This window comes from Aythya fuligula, chromosome 3 (genome assembly GCF_009819795.1).
Source record: "Aythya fuligula isolate bAytFul2 chromosome 3, bAytFul2.pri, whole genome shotgun sequence".
Classification (NCBI taxonomy): Eukaryota; Metazoa; Chordata; class Aves; order Anseriformes; family Anatidae; genus Aythya; species Aythya fuligula.
In genome coordinates this window covers 64522050-64537962 of record NC_045561.1, presented here as the reverse complement: position 1 = coordinate 64537962, position 15913 = coordinate 64522050, and the positions used below count along the sequence as shown (strand labels likewise).

General features: G+C 38.5%; 1 long non-coding RNA gene across 1 annotated transcript; it reads left to right on the top strand.

Annotated features, from left to right (window-relative positions):
* Positions 1–11876: 11876 nt before the first annotated feature.
* On the top strand, positions 11877–15565 carry LOC116487093. The gene is made up of 3 exons (XR_004253053.1): positions 11877–11931; positions 14540–14802; positions 15127–15565. It is a non-coding gene; the product is annotated as an uncharacterized LOC116487093 (long non-coding RNA).
* The last annotated feature ends 348 nt before the right edge of the window (positions 15566–15913 follow it).

Here is a 15913-nt window from a genome sequence, read left to right as displayed (position 1 = left end):
TCTCTCCCCCTGGAAAAAGTTGCATTCACACAATTAGAACAGTGCACACTGACTAAGCCCTAAGCAACTATTGAAACCACAGGGCACAAGTGTTATATACAGTTACTAAGTTTATTATGTCTTTTCTCCATTTATATTGTATGTGGGATAATGCCCATCATTGTCATCCCTCATGCTAGAACAGCAGCCTGCTAATTTTGAATGCCAGTGAGAACAGAGAACAACCAAATGCACATTCTTGCCCTTCCCTTTCTTCTCTTTCAGCTGCAGGTGGGAGGATCTTTTTCTTGGATACTGCCTGATGAGATTTGGATACTTTTTCTTCAACTTAACGAATTCTTTGTCTGAGTCACTGAAATACTTACATGAACTGGTCATGTGTGAAGCCTGGAGGAAACACAAAGTATATTAAGTATTGGTCTATTTAAACATAAGCAAGTCAGACGAAAAATACATTTGGATGGATGCAAAATCTTTCAGCCCTTCTCTTTGTCCTACATCCAAAATTAGAAAATTCAAATATGACAATGAGCTTGGAGATCTCATTGCATTGCAGAGCAAGAAATCCCAGCAGAACTAGAGTACATTGTAAATTGCATATAAGACGTAGGGCCCCCGAGAAATCCCCATAAATTCCTGAACTCCTTTTCCTCTGTAAAATAAATGCACATACACCAAGGTGTCAGGAATGCTGAAGCGGAACAGACAAGATCTGACCTAAGGCAGTTTGGTGTAATTATTAGAAAACATAAAGTAATGACAGAATATGTAAAGACTTTTGTGGATTGTAGTGTAGTTACACTAAGGAGATCTAAAAGTAATTAACTAGTAAGCTGCAGTGCTGCTTAGAAGAAATAAAAGTCATATATTCATCTCATAATCACAAGGATACCACATGGAAATTAATTACCATGTAATTATATGATCAGTATTTACCAAATTTAAATAGTATTTGTGCCCCTTTAATTTGAATTGCCACTTTAATTCTAAAATATTAAATTACTAAACCTCCTGTGACTGTGATCTAAATCTAGAGTAGTAATCACTGTGTGTGGTAAAGCGTGTAAGAAAAAGTCGCTGAATGCTGAATGACCTAGTTCACTTTCTATATACACAAGAAAAAAAAATTGGCTGATGGAATTTCACTGCATATCCCTCTTTGGATTCTTTTTTCATATTCTTTTAAAAATATTTCCATTTTGACTGAGCTAGAGGTTTGATCTAGCCCAGTCCAAGACAGCAGGTAAGCATATGCCCATACCCAGATAATCTGCTTGGAGACAGGAGGTTTAGAATATGCTTTAAAGTCAGGGCATGACTCATTGCTGTGTTACACAGGGGTAAGTCATGGCCTTGTGCTTATGTTTCCTCAGAGGTAGCATAGCAGTCTTCAGCAGAGTTGGCAAAAATTAATATGCTGCACTAAAAAGGAGGTTCAGGTTTTGTCCAGTCCTAGGTGACTCCTGCCAGAAGAACAGTAGGAGCAGAAGAGAGTGGACAGTGATGGATGAGGAGCTAAGGGCGAAGTCCTGGGGAAACCAGCCTGCTGCTCTAGTTGTGACAAGAGGGATGGTGATAACAGAGCATGGGGTTTGAAGCTTTTATGAGAGATTGGTGCACCAAGCAGTGGCCTTCACCTTCTAGTCTCTCCTGGGTGGCATCAGGAAAGCAAGCTGATTTTTCAGGGCTTTGAAATAGTTACTGTGAGCAGTGAGCCATATCCAGCTCATGATCCTCGGCAGTATCCTGCCCAGGACATCTGCCAGCTTTGCTGGTGCCTTGGATCTGCTCAGTTTTCCTGAAGAGGTATATTTTTTTTGAGAGGTATTTTCGCTCTAGGATGGTACAGCTCACTTGCTTTGTACATAAGATCTTGGCTGCTGGCCCTAGCATTGGAAAGCAAAGGTTGCTTTTGGGGTTGGGAGGAAAAATTGTTGTTTTCAGTTGTTGCTGCAATTTAGTTGCCGTGGAAACCTGTTTATGACAAGAGTATCTTCCTTGCGGTAATTTCTCTGAGACCACCAGCTATCACTGATATTTGCAAGGTGATAATTTTAATTAATTGACACCCTGAATTGTAGGACTTTGCCTGCCACCCCAAAAAAGTTTGAAAATTAATACAATACCAGCACAGGTGAAATCATAAAATCTGATCAAATGAAAACTGATGAATGGAAGTGGAAATGTCTATAACTAAGTATCTGAGACTTAATAAGACTAGTTCCTGCTCCCTGACTTGTTTTTAAACCCTACTCACAAGAAGTATGTTCATGTGTGGACACCCACATAATGCTCCACACAGGTGAAATTTGGATTGACAGCACACAAGGCAAGACAGCAAAGAATCAGGAAAACATTTTTCCAGAATCCTGAAGCAGAAATGTAAAGATGTTCATCACTGATTGTCCCTCAAACACAATATATGGTTACTCACCTTTCTTTGACATCTACATCAACCTGAGATACTGTAAAGCAAGCATGAGATATTCAGAAAATCCAAACCTAGACCTGCGTGATATGGCTGGCTACTCTTAAACTCTTTTGATCTTTGGAAATTGAAATTCCAGATCTGGATCTGATATGTTCTACTTTCTATAACTGTGAAATCAAAGCCAAGAGATAACTGTCATTTCCCAGAGAAAGATTGAAATAATACCTGAAGATCTACCTTAGTATAGGTCTCTTAATATTTTTCTGCATATAACTTGTATTTTTCTTAGTTGTATCTTTTCCTTGGGCATATCTTGTGAGCATTTTTTCCAGTTTCGTTGTAGTATATGGAAGTAGCTATGTGAATGGTATTATTCATTGTCCTTTGAGTAGTTCATGAAGACATCTATTCAAATACATGGGAAGGTCATCATTTTTGTGCTGACAGCATGAAAGGAGGTACAGTACTGGGCAAGAAAGCTAAATTTTGTATAGATATTCATTGTTTCAAATAAAAAAAAAAAAAAAGAGAGAGAGAGAGAGAGAATGAAATAATCCTCCCTAAACAATTCTGAATGCATGAATACAGAGTGTCTGGCTATAGAATTGGAGGGTAAAGATACAAAAATCTGAAGTTAAATTCTCTTTTTCATGCCTTGCTTTTGCAGCTCATAGTCCTGCAAATGCCACATTCAATGATCTGATCTCTTGTCAAAAAGGTGCTTTTTTTTTTTGTTGTTTGTTTGTGTTTGTGTGTGTGTGTGTGCTGGTAACTAACAAGCATGGTAGAATGAATCAGTAACTTTTCTCAAGTTAGACGAAAACTTAATTGATTTTTCTTATTGCTTATGGTCCCAAACTCTCCTAGCTCTAAGCTCTGTTTACATAAGTGTGTTGTGTGCCCTCTCCTTTGCCTTTAATCATTTTAATTATTTTCTTCTCTGAAAATCGAAGTTACTACGGCTAACAATTTCTTCTGTCTTTCAATGTTGGAATGAAGCATGTTATGTTTTTATGTTGAAAAAACGCAAAATTCCACTCATTCATCATCAGTAGAGTGAGAAAGTGTGTTCCAATTGCTTCTCACCATCAGCAATGTCTGAGATAGAAATGATTTTATGGAATAACTTTGTGGCTTTTAAATAGAAGTAATTGTTTACTCAAAAAGTAGTTTGGCAATAGTCAGAATGACAGTTTCTATGGGAGTCATTGTACTTGGGGAACTATTTGTTCTCCTGATTCTATTTATCACAAGGTGATTAAGAGGCAGAAGCTGTCCACAGTTTAGTTTTCAGAGTGAATTTTTGGAGGACTGTATCAAATGTTCAGCTAGGGTGCCAACATTTGACAACATTGTCCCTTAGTTACTGATACAAATCTGAAGGGATTGCTGCTTGAGGAGTAACATTTGATTTACAGCAGTACAAAGAGCATAACTGACAGTAGGATGCATCTATACTTGTATGTTTAGGGTAAAGCATTTATCATGTGGTGTATAGAATGAACCAGTGTGGAAGTGGAGCTCTTGTTAGTTTAATGTCTTTTACCATTTATCACAGCCCAGGTCAATTGCTCATCTTTGAATACTGAAAAAAAAAAAAAAAAAAAAAAAAAAAAAGAATAATTTTGTGGCATATATCACATTGTCAAATTACCAGTTAAAAATTAAATTTTATTAAGCATGTAGGTTGAGCCAAGTAAAACAGTGAAGGTAGGCATATGTTTTGATATTCTTTATCAATGAAATCCACACTTGAGAAAAGTGAAACAATCCGATATGATCTAGTTTTCATACACTGACATGACCATAATATAAGGAGTTGACACATAATGCTGAAAACTGTTGCTGGAACCCAGCCGCATAGCAAGTGAGCAGCAGGAACTGATGTGCTTTTCCTGACTCTTATACGGGCTTTTGTCATGTAGTAACAGTTTCTCCCTTCCAGTCCCTTTGCCTGGGTTCTGTAGTACTCACTAAGGCATCTTCATGATTGGCAGGATTTCTAGATGAAGCTGGACTTTAAGGACAACTACCATTCCTGATTACCCGTGAAAATCAGGACTTGTAGATAGTTCCATAATTCTTAACATAATATTCAGCCAATATCCAGATCAAAAACTTCTGTTACAGTTTTTTGGAAATCTTTAGATCAAGACTTACATTCCTAATTTCAGGTGGTTTCTATTTCCTCATCTATGCTACCTGAATGCAGGAACTGTGGGTCAAAAAAATACCATCTGCCGGGACAAAAAGACAGCCTACATAAGGTCTGAGAAGATGGCGCAGCTACTGCCAGTACTGCAACTGTGTCTTATGCTGTATAATGTGTTGCAAATAAGGGTATGTGCTTGAAAATTCTGCATAGCCTTCTGGTGGCTCTTCCACAAATAGGATAAGAAACAGCTTTTACATACAATTACAGAAAGTTTTTCACTTAAAGTGTTTTTGGAGACTTCTGTTTCTGGAGCTGAAGGACATCAGAATTACATTCGTTATATGTTCTCAGTGCACATTGTATGTACCCTTGCTTTGATTCTTCTTAAAATTTTAAACAAAAGCACATCAGCAGAATTAAATCACATAAGAAGACAATATTCATACTAGGGAAAAATATGTATGCAGTGACATTCAAGATAATATTGTTGTCAAAGACTCTGTTCTAATTTGTAACAGCAGCATCACACAATCATTAACCTAATAATAATATTAAGAACTGTATCAACTGTATCAACAGCAGTTTGAAAATCAAAACCTTATCTGTGTGTCATACGCTATGCCACAGAGGGAAAATGTAAAATATTTCTACGTCATAGAAGGAAGAGTCAGCAAGAGACAGCAATTTTCATCTCCAAAACACTTCATAAACAACAACAGTCACTGTAAATATCACTACCCCCATTTCTATAGATAAGGATAATATAATTTACTTTCACATTGTCATGAGTCATTCTGAGCAATTTCAGCACTGCTCAGTTTCATTTTCTGTGTTTTTGATAAAAACATCAGACTAATATTCCAGCCTCTCAAACATAATTATTTCAATCTACGATCTATTTACATTGGACAATGTAAGTTATATGTAAACAAAAAACTGAGAAGGTGAGACTGCACACATAGTATGTGATATTCATGCACAAAGAAATAAAACCAAGGGAGAATGAATTAGGCAAGTGTGAATTATGACTTCTTTAAGAGAAGCTTTAAATTTCATAATCACTATGTTAGTTATTTAATATAGGTCTTCAGTGCTAAACTGTAATAGTTAACTGTAATAGTTAACTTCATATTTATTTAGTCAATTGCAATTAAAATAATTAAAGTATGAGGCATATAAACTTATTAGCCTAGTGCTGATAACATGATTAGTGTGCTAGTAAAAACATAGTATCACAACAGAGAAACTGACCCCTATAAGAAAGGTTAATAGTTTTATTTATCATTTATTGACACGTATGTACATGATCTCCAACCTCATTGTCTTTCCAGGACATGATCAATGTATTCTGAACTTCAATACACTTCTTATGTTAAAAAGCTGTAAAAGCAAGAACTTATTGATGCAATTATTTTGTATAATTATTTTATGTTTTCTAATTATGAGTTGTGCAATCTTTATTAGTTGAATAGTGAATATTGTTGAATAGTGAATATAATTGAATCTAATATTAGATGAACTCTAACTAGTCAGACAGATAACAGCTAGATAAAAAGTTTGATGTGATACAATATATTTTTTTTCAATCAGTGGAAATACAGTAACATAACGTTCCTCTTAAAAAATGTGTTGACTTTACTTAATTTATTCCAGGCAGTTTCTGTGCCATTATTCATCAGATAAACTCCAAAAGTTGTGTTAAAGCTGGGTTGGAAGTGGGGATACTCTACTTTATTAAGATGAAATCACATGACACTTGCCGAGGCGATCGGCTCCGGGGCAGACACGTTCTGCAGCGGAGCGGGGGATCTGACGGGCAGGGCTAATTTTTCCGGCACCGAGACTGGGAGCCGCCAGGACCCGGCAGCCCTCGAGGGAGGCGAACGAGGCGCGAACGAGGCGTAGGCGGAGCCAGCAGCGCCCCCTCCCCGGCCGTTCAAAAGCTGCCCCTAGGGAGCGCGGCGACCAGGACGGGCAAACAGGGGAAGGTTTACAATCTTTGGAAAAGAGGGCAGGCCACTGAGGAGGACTATAAGGAGGAGGACAAAATTGGGAAGGCCAAAGCTCATCTGGAGCTCAATCTGGAGACTGCCGTTGAAGACAACAAAAAATGTTTTTACACATACATCAACGCAAAACAGAGGACTAAGGAGAATCTCCAGCCTTTACTGGATGTGGGGGGGGAACTTAGTTACAAAAGATGAGGAAAAGGCGGAGGTGCTTAATGCCTTCTTTGCCTCAGTCTTTAGCGGCAAAACCAGATTCTGGATACCCAGTACCCTGAACTGGTGGAAGGGGATGTCCCTTCCAGGGCCAGAATGGAGGGCAGAATGTGGCCCTCACTATCCATGAAGAACTGGTTGGTGACCTGCTACAGCACTTGGATGTATGCAAGTCGATGGGGCCAGATGGGATCCACCCGAGGATACTGAGAGAACTGGCAGAGGAGCTGGCCAAGCCGCTTACCATCATTTATCAGCAGTCCTGGCTATCGGGGGAGGTCCCAGTCGACTGGTGGCTAGCAAACGTGACGCCCATCTACAAGAAAGGCTGGAGGGCAGACCCTGGAAACTATAGGCCTGTCAGTTTGACCTCAGTGCCAGGGAATCTCATGGAGCAGATTATCTTGAGTGTCATCACTTGGCACTTGCAGGGCAACCATGTCATCAGGCCCAGTCAGCATGGATTTATGAAAGGCGGGTCCTGCTTGACGAACCTGATCTCCTTCTATGACAAAGTGACATGTTTATTGGATGAGGGGAAGGCTCTGGATGTGGTCTACCTTGATTTCAGTAAGGCTTTTGACACGATTTCCCACAGCATTCTCCTCAAGAAACTGTCTGATCGTGGCTTGGACTGGCGTATGCTTCGTTGTGTTAAAAACTGGCTGGATAGCCAGGCCCAAAGAGTCATGGTGAATGGAGTCAAGTCCAGTTGGAGGCTGGTCACTAGTGGCATTCCCCAGGGCTCGGTACTGGGGCCGGTCCTCTTTAATATCTTTATTGATGATCTGGATGAGGGTATTGAGTGCACCCCCAGTAAGGTCACAGATGACACCAAGCTAGGTGCGTGTGTCAATCTGCTTGAGGGCAGGAAGGCTCTGCAGGAGGATCTGGATAGGCTGGACCGATGGGCTGAGGTCAACTGTATGAAGTTCAACAAGGCCAAGTGCTGGGTCCTCACCTGGGGCGCAATAACTCCAAGCAGAGCTACAGGCTGGGAGATGAGTGGTTGGAAAGCTGCCAGGCAGAGAAGGACCTGGGAGTATTGGTTGATAGTTGGCTGAATATGAGCCAGCAGTGTGCTCAGGTGGCCAAGAAGGCCAACAGCATCCTGGCTTGCATAAGAAGCAGTGTGGCCAGCAGGTCTAGGGAAGTGATTGTCCCCCTGTACTTAGCTCTGGTGAGGCCGTATCTCGAGTGCTGTGTTCAGCTTTGGGCCTCACTACAAGAAGGACATCGAGGAGCTCAAAAGAGTCCAGAGAAGGGCGACAAAGCTGGTGAGGGGTCTGGAGCACAAGTCCTACGAGGAGCGGCTGGGGGAACTGGGTTTGTTCAGCCTGGAGAAGAGGAGGCTCAGGGGCAACCTTATTGCTCTTTATAAGTACATCAAAGGAGGCTGTAGCAAGGTGGGGGTTGGTCTATTCTCCCATGTGCCTGGTGACAGGATGAGGGGGAATGGGCTTAAGTTGCACCAGAGGAGGTTTAGGTTGGCTATTAGGAAGAACATCTTTACTGAGAGGGTTGTGAGGCATTGGAGTGGGCTGCCCAGGGAAGTGGTGGAGTCACCATCCCTGGAGGTCTTTAAAAGGTGTTTAGATGTTGAACTTAGCGATATGGTTTAGTGGAGGACTTGTGTTAGGTCAGAGGTTGGACTCGATGATCTTGAGGTCTTTTCCAACCTAGATGATTCTGTGATTCTGTTATTCTGTGATTTTCTCTTTAGAACCATGGTTGACTTCAGAAGAAACTATACTGAAGTAGCAAGTAGTGTTTTTTGACTGAAAAAACAAATGGCTGGAAAAATTTGTAATATGTTTAGCATACTTAAGTATTTTGTTAGCTCAGGGGAGAACTTCATAAGTAGGAAATGCTGAAGGTGATTTCATTTAGTCATATTTAGAAGTCATTACAGGCTTGTCATGAGAGGTTCACTTTAAAGCACCAGGTCTGTGATGGCAGTTCTGGCTTCATTCTGGGTCTCAATTCCCTTTTAATAAGGGCACAATACCTGTCATGGCTTGATGAGAAACAGAAAAGTTTTAATGTGACCACTTGACATGACTGCAAATGATGAGACATTTTATTCTTTGAACGTTTTATTTTCTTACATCTAGATAAGAATGTTATGTGTAAAGACAACACTGTGGGATGCTAAGGCCTAAAGGTTTTAGTGACTTAAGTGTTGGAAGCCCACAGAAGTAATCAGACTTAAAGTCAATCAGTCAGGTCATGCTGTGCTTTGATATACCAGAAAGAAGAAAGAAAGCTTCAAAGATTTTTAGGGTTTTTTAAAAAGACTTGTGGGTGCCATTTGTATAGCCATCTTCATATTCAAGCCATCCAAACTAGTTATTCAGAAAGAAACTGAAAAAAAAATGGGAAAAGTAAAATGATCAAAAGCAGTGCTTACACATTTAGACATGTAATAACCTTGTACGTTTCATCAATGAAGTTTTATTATAATCTAAAAAAAGGTATTCTTACATGGGCGAGAGTGTGAGAGAGAATGAGGAAAGGAGACAAGAAATGTGATTCACTATAACCAGTGAAGAATTTTATGAATATTTTGATCCAGAAGTTATTGCAAGTTTGTTTTTTCTGTCTTCCTTCCAGTAAAACAAAGTTGCTTTAATTTAAATAGAAAGCTTTAAAGGCAAATATATATTTAAAAAAATCCACTAAAATTTTATATTAATTCTGTAGCAGATTGTTTTTAACACAGCTTTTTGTGTTTATATAGAAGTCGTATAATAAGTTCCATTATATAATTAATGTATAGCAAATTCTAAGAAAGACCACAGTGGCTGCAGAAGTCTTTCAGTGCAGATTTATCATACTGAAATAGAAATATCTGGTAAGAGTACAATTAGGCACAAAGCTAGCAGACCACATTAGTAACCTGTCTACCCAGTCCATTGGCTTATTTATACTGGCTGGAACAAAATCCTCACATAGATGGTAAAAACACTTGTAAGGAAAATAATGACTCAGAAAAAGCCTTACTTTAAGTCCTATCATTTTGAGATGAATTAATGATTTGAATTAGGAGCTTTTAACACTCTTCAAAACATTTACTTCCACTCTCTGAACTTTAACATGGAGGTGTATACCCATGTAGACATTTAAGTATTAATGTGCAGCTTCATGTATGACTTGTCTCTGTGTCTAATCCTATTTTTGGTTTAATTGTTTAGCCTCAGCAGTAATCTGGCACAGAAAAGCCTTCTGAATAGTTTAGATACATCTACATTTGCCTCAACTCACTGGTCTCAGGAGTGCTATGAGATGTAGAACATCTGATTTTCCCATAATTTTCCTGTAGGCAGCCTGAATGTGGTTCAATTTTAGATTTCATCTGTCTTTGTATTAGGCAACAATGAAGCTCTTCTAGGAAGGGCCAGCTTGTCTCCTGACAAGAATGTCAGTCATGTTATGTGACTGCAAGGGCAGATGAAATAACTCAAAGGCAGAGTCCAGAGTCACAAAGTCCATCCACATACTAAATAAATCTCTGCCACATTTTGCAAATTCTCCCAGCTCCTGAGATATCTCCTGCAAAACCACTGCAAGAATGCTCCTGCAGGCAAGGAATATGGATGAATGCAAATGTGGCCATCAGCCTGGCCTTAGAATATTTCTTACCCACCAATGTAGAGGCAACAGCTGTACTGTAGTAGGATACATACTAAGTAGATACAAATTTGCTTATGTGAGAAAATTTGTCTGCAATACAAGTTCTGTATTTGCTTGAGTAAGGCTCCACATGACAGCTATAGCCCTAAACTTGATTCCCAGGTAGGACTTTAAAATATCATTAAAAGCCTGCAGCCTGACATCCTGGCTTACAATATTAGGCTATAAATAAGTCTACATATTATTGTACAGACAGGTTTTTACTCATTCCACCTATACTTTAAGCCAAAAGGATATCAGCCAGCTTTAAACTAAAGGCACCATGGTCAGAATTATCCTTGCTCAGAGCACAATGCTGGCTAATGAAGCTATGTTGTTTCTGGATGAGACCTTGATTGCATCCAGCCAGTTCAGAGCACAAGCACAACAAGCTCAGAGCTGTCTGCAAAGGATCAAATGGATCCTGAAATGAGGCAAATTGCAAGCTCTTAAGTGAAAACTTTAATGGCTACTTCCCCAATTTCTAGAGCAAGAATGAGACCAAACTGTGGTTAATGTGAGAACTGAAGTTGTGTAAAATCGGGGTTGGACCCGATGATCTTTCAAGGTCCCTTCCAACCCCTTCAATTCTGTGATTCTGTGAAAATTCCACTAACCTTGCTTACTCAAAAGTGATTGTGCAGGCATAACAGTGGAGAGTATGTTAAGCAGAGAAAGAGACAGTGGAAACTGTCCCACTGTCCCAAAATAAGGAGGATAGCTAAGAAAAACAAGATGAGCAGTGCGAAATCGGTAAAAAACAAAAAATCATGGGCCCTCTAGTCATGAGAGAAGGGGGAAAAAAAAAGGGAAAAGGAAAAGGCTAAAATAATGATTGGTCAAATAAAATTGTACATATATGATACAGTAATAAGCATTGAGTAGTTTGTGAACCTGTAGTACTCAGCCAGTGAGGAAATGGGAGGAATTAAGCTTTGTATAATTGCGAATATAAGGTTATGATAATGCTTTTGCTGTGCACTCCTTCTTGCAATCACTAATAAAAACGCTGCTTCACTGAAATCCTCACCTGAGCCTGTGGATGCAGATTGTTTCTCACAGTTGAGAAACAGTAACCTGATGCCAGTTGTGAAGCAAAGTTGTGGAGTACTTGTATATCAGTCCAGTGCTGCATCAGACTGTGTCAATACAGCATAGATGTAATCAAGGGTAATGAAGAAATATTGGTATGATGAGTGACATTTTGGAATGATTTTTAATCTTCTTAGATATCCCAACTGTTTTAGTGTAGAAGGTATTTTGGGGTAGTAATGTTGAATGAATATATATAGCTCTTTGCATGCTTGTATTTATGCTTGTGTGTCCCTATATTTGTTGCTATTAATAGATGCTCTAGCAGAAAAATAATGAATGTATTGGAATAACAGAGTGGAAGCTGACATGGATATTGGAGGCAGAAGGCAGCATGCTTTTAAGAATGTCAAGTGAAGGTAAATCTAAATTCCTGATACAAATTTTGATGACTAGCCCATGATTTGTTTTTCAGTGTTCATACTTGTATCATTTACTTTCTTACTGCAGGCAGAAATCACATGAGAAGAAATTCTGAAGTCCTTATTCTTTAGCCAAGCAAAACTGTCAGAGACCAAGTATTCCACTATTCTTAGGTGGATTCAGACCAACAAAACATACTTGTTATCTGTTGTTTTCCACAAATTCTGTAAGATATTAATATGCTGAATGCAGATTTCAGGCATGTTTAGGTCTTGCTGTTCAGAAGCAGAGGGAGGTTAGACTCTTTGATGCCCAAGGCCTCATCTCTGAATGCCTCTCTCTTCACCACACTGCATGAGAATTTAGCAGCTGATGAAGCGATGGAGGGGGAAGAAAGTCAGTGTGACTAACATGCTCGATTGGTTGTATTCTCCTAAAGCAAGGCAACCACCTAGGACTGAATTCTGATATTCTGAGTCTCAAGATTTGGACTGCTGTGCTCCTGGGGCAGTACAAATATGTGCCGTTCAGGGCTTGTCATAAATCCAGTTTTGCCCTTAAAAAATGGTGAATTTTATTAAAGTGAGAAAAATACTGTTAGTAAGAAGAAGGGCACATTTGGAAGTGCTGTAAATAGCTTGTCTCTGTTAAACTTGGTGGAATTTGACTGCTATCACCAGTTCACAATTTTGATAATATTTTGGCAGAAATGAGCCTTGAGGTTCCGCCATAGCGAGTTCATTGTTACTGTTATTTTCTCTTAGGTTTCACAGCAGGGAGAAATGAAATGAGTGTGAAATCTTGTTAGCTATCTGAAGACCATCTGTATTTTCTTAATGAATGCAGCATTCCTCTTGAAACCATGAAATATGTAATATATTATGTTGATTCTAAAACAAATTGTGTGGAATTTAAACTTTACATATACAGTGAACCTTCCTTTATTTAGGAGATTCTCCTGTGAAATCTACCAATGTGATATTAATCATTTAGCAGCTGCTACAAGAAAGAGCTCTTAGAAGGTTTTCCTTAAAGTCTGGCATTGAAGTAATTACTTATTGGCTATAGGCACTTGATTTTATCCAGTGAGGAATTCTGAATTTTAGCTCATTACTTTTTATGATGGCTATGTCCTTTAGTGTAAACCTTTCATTGGTTGTAAGCAGTCTATACATTCTAAAGCTATAAAACACAAGGATGGGGGAGGACGAGTTATATGCACAGCCTACCTGAAAGGAATTTTTCTCCTTTGAAATCCTTTGAGGAAACCTTTAAATAGTACCAAATGTTAATGCAGAATAGCAGTAAAATATTCAGCTGAGTTTCACAAATGAAGATGTGTGTTTCATAAGTGTCCCAGAAGAGCTATGAAATGTCATATCTTATAAGCCATTAAGTATTAGGCTGCTTAGATTCTTAGTGCAGAATTGGCATGGTTTAATTTTTGCATTGTCATTAACACAATGATACAGCATATTGAGGTTTCACAGAGCCTTTTAAAAAGCAAGATGGCATGAAATGTGGTTGGGGAATAAGAGGCAGGTTGTGCTAGAGAATCTCCACTGCTCTCACTTACCAAAATAATTGACACTTCATTATGTCAATGCTGTGGGATCTAAGACAGGTTCACAGCTCCTGAGATCAGACACACAGCTGAGCCAAAACCTCACTCCATGTTGGAAAAGGGGATAGACATGAACCATGCCTATACAGCTGGCTGATCCTGGTTTCCATGGAAAGAAAAACTACTACTGAGCAGAAGAGGACCCCTGGTGCACTGTCCCACATCCCCAGATTTGGACAATGAAGGGTCAGGTGTCTCCTGTGGCACCATCAGAAAGGTGCCATAAAAAAAATACCCCCAGTATTTATATATAATATTATATATATTATATTATATTATATAATTATATTCTATATTCTATATTATATTCTATATATTATATTATATATTTAATTATAATATATTAAATATTAAATTAAAAAATTAATTAAATTATTTTATTAAATTAATTAAATTAATTATAAAAATTAAATAAAATTATAATATAATTATATATTATATATATTATATTATATATTATATTATATATATAATATAATATAATATTATATATATTATATTATATATATTATATTTATATACAAATACTGTGAGCCAGGTAGCCAGGGAGGAAAAGAACTTTTTTTTTTTTTTTTTTTTTTAAGTCCATTTAATTTTTTTTATTGTATGCACTTGCTTGATCTAGTCCACTTGATGAAATAGGGTAGTGAAATTTAGCTTTATATCAAGTTTGTGGCTTTTGGAAAGCCACCAGCTATAAATCAAGTATGAGAAAGAAAGTCTTATATAAAATAAGGATTATAATAAAAACTGTTAGGGACCATTAACTTTAAGCATTGTTACTGCTCTATGAATATTACAATTAAGCATCTCCTTAAATTTGAAACATTAAGGGGTAACTTCTTGCATACACAACATTTAAGTTTGGGTGTAAAATGTTTGCAATATAAACACCACAGAGGTGAATGCAGATAGCTGTTTTTATTTATGACTTTCTTATATGATTAAGTGAAGCTTTTCCTATTCATTTGTTTTCCTAGACACGGGGCCTTGCCTTGGAGGAACTATTTTGCCTATTTGCGTCTATGTAAATGAAAGGCATGGGGGGCATTCTTCTACAACAATTAGCTCTACAACAACTTTGCACAGCACAACATTTGATTTTTGAAAAGCCCTTACAATTTGACCCTCAAGAAGCAGAAGTCCAGATGAGTAAGCTTCACAGTGCTGTTCTTTTATTTAAGCACCACAGAGAATGAGAAAGGAAAGGAGCCAGGGTTCCCTGCTTAGCTGTTTGATACAGGTAATCAACAAACAAAGCTCTAAGCAAAACTGTGGCAAGAAATAATTATCACGTTCATTCCCTTTGTTATCATGGTCTCTTGTCTTTATGGAGCTGAGCACTGTTCCCTACTACAGTAAGTGTTGATTCGAGAATCACCAAGTAAAAGCTGTACTCGGTGTGGGTGCATTCCTTTCACTTAGCACAATAATTTTCTGTTCTTACTGTTCTCATGCTTGGTCACATCTCTGTGATGTAATGAAATGGGGAATGGAAAGGGGGAAAAGAAAGGTTTCACATTTGAAATGCGCTTGCCAGTTCATTCTCCTTTTCCTTCTCCTTCAGCTTGGCCTTGAAATTCTCCATTACAGAATCCCTCACTGAGCAAAGGAGTGCATGAAAACCAGCCAAGAGCCCTCAGGTCCCCTGCCCCACAGCACAGAGCATGCACCATTTCAGAATACAGGCTGGAAGATTTGAGGACAAAGAGATTGGAATGAAGACACTGCTTGATGGGAGGAGTGGGTGAGGGAAGCCTGTGAATTACTTGCTTCTTGGTGAAGAGAAAGTTTATCTGAGAATATGCACTTCAGGGAGAGGATCCTGCCTCACCTCTCCAGGCACAACTTTGGTTTTGGATGGCAGCACACTTGGGTCTCTCACTTGGAAGCTGGGAACTTAAATGTCATGCTGGCTCTAATGCAGATCAGGGTCTGCCCCGTGACTCTCCCACTGCTGATTGTCCTACGTAGAGTCTACAACAGACAGGAGGTGCCTCACCACAACTTTGGTAGGTATATATGCCTCTGTTGTGACTTTACCTCAAAAGAAAACTGCTGCATTAGACAGAAATTAATTTAATCTGTTGGGCAATCCCTGGATTGTTCTGATACACAACTTTTCAATTAGCAGTAGTGGTGTTTTCAGAATTGGGAGCTCTTTTACCCTGTGTTTCTCTGTAATTTCTTGCCAGTGTTTAAAGGAGCATTTGTGAAGAAAATAAAAATGTTTTCTATGGCTTGACTTTTCATCACATACTCCAATGTGCATAGGTTAAGTTGTTAAGCAAAATCCTGTGTAGACAGGAGTTCTGTTTATACTTACCCACAATATGTATAACATTATAATATAT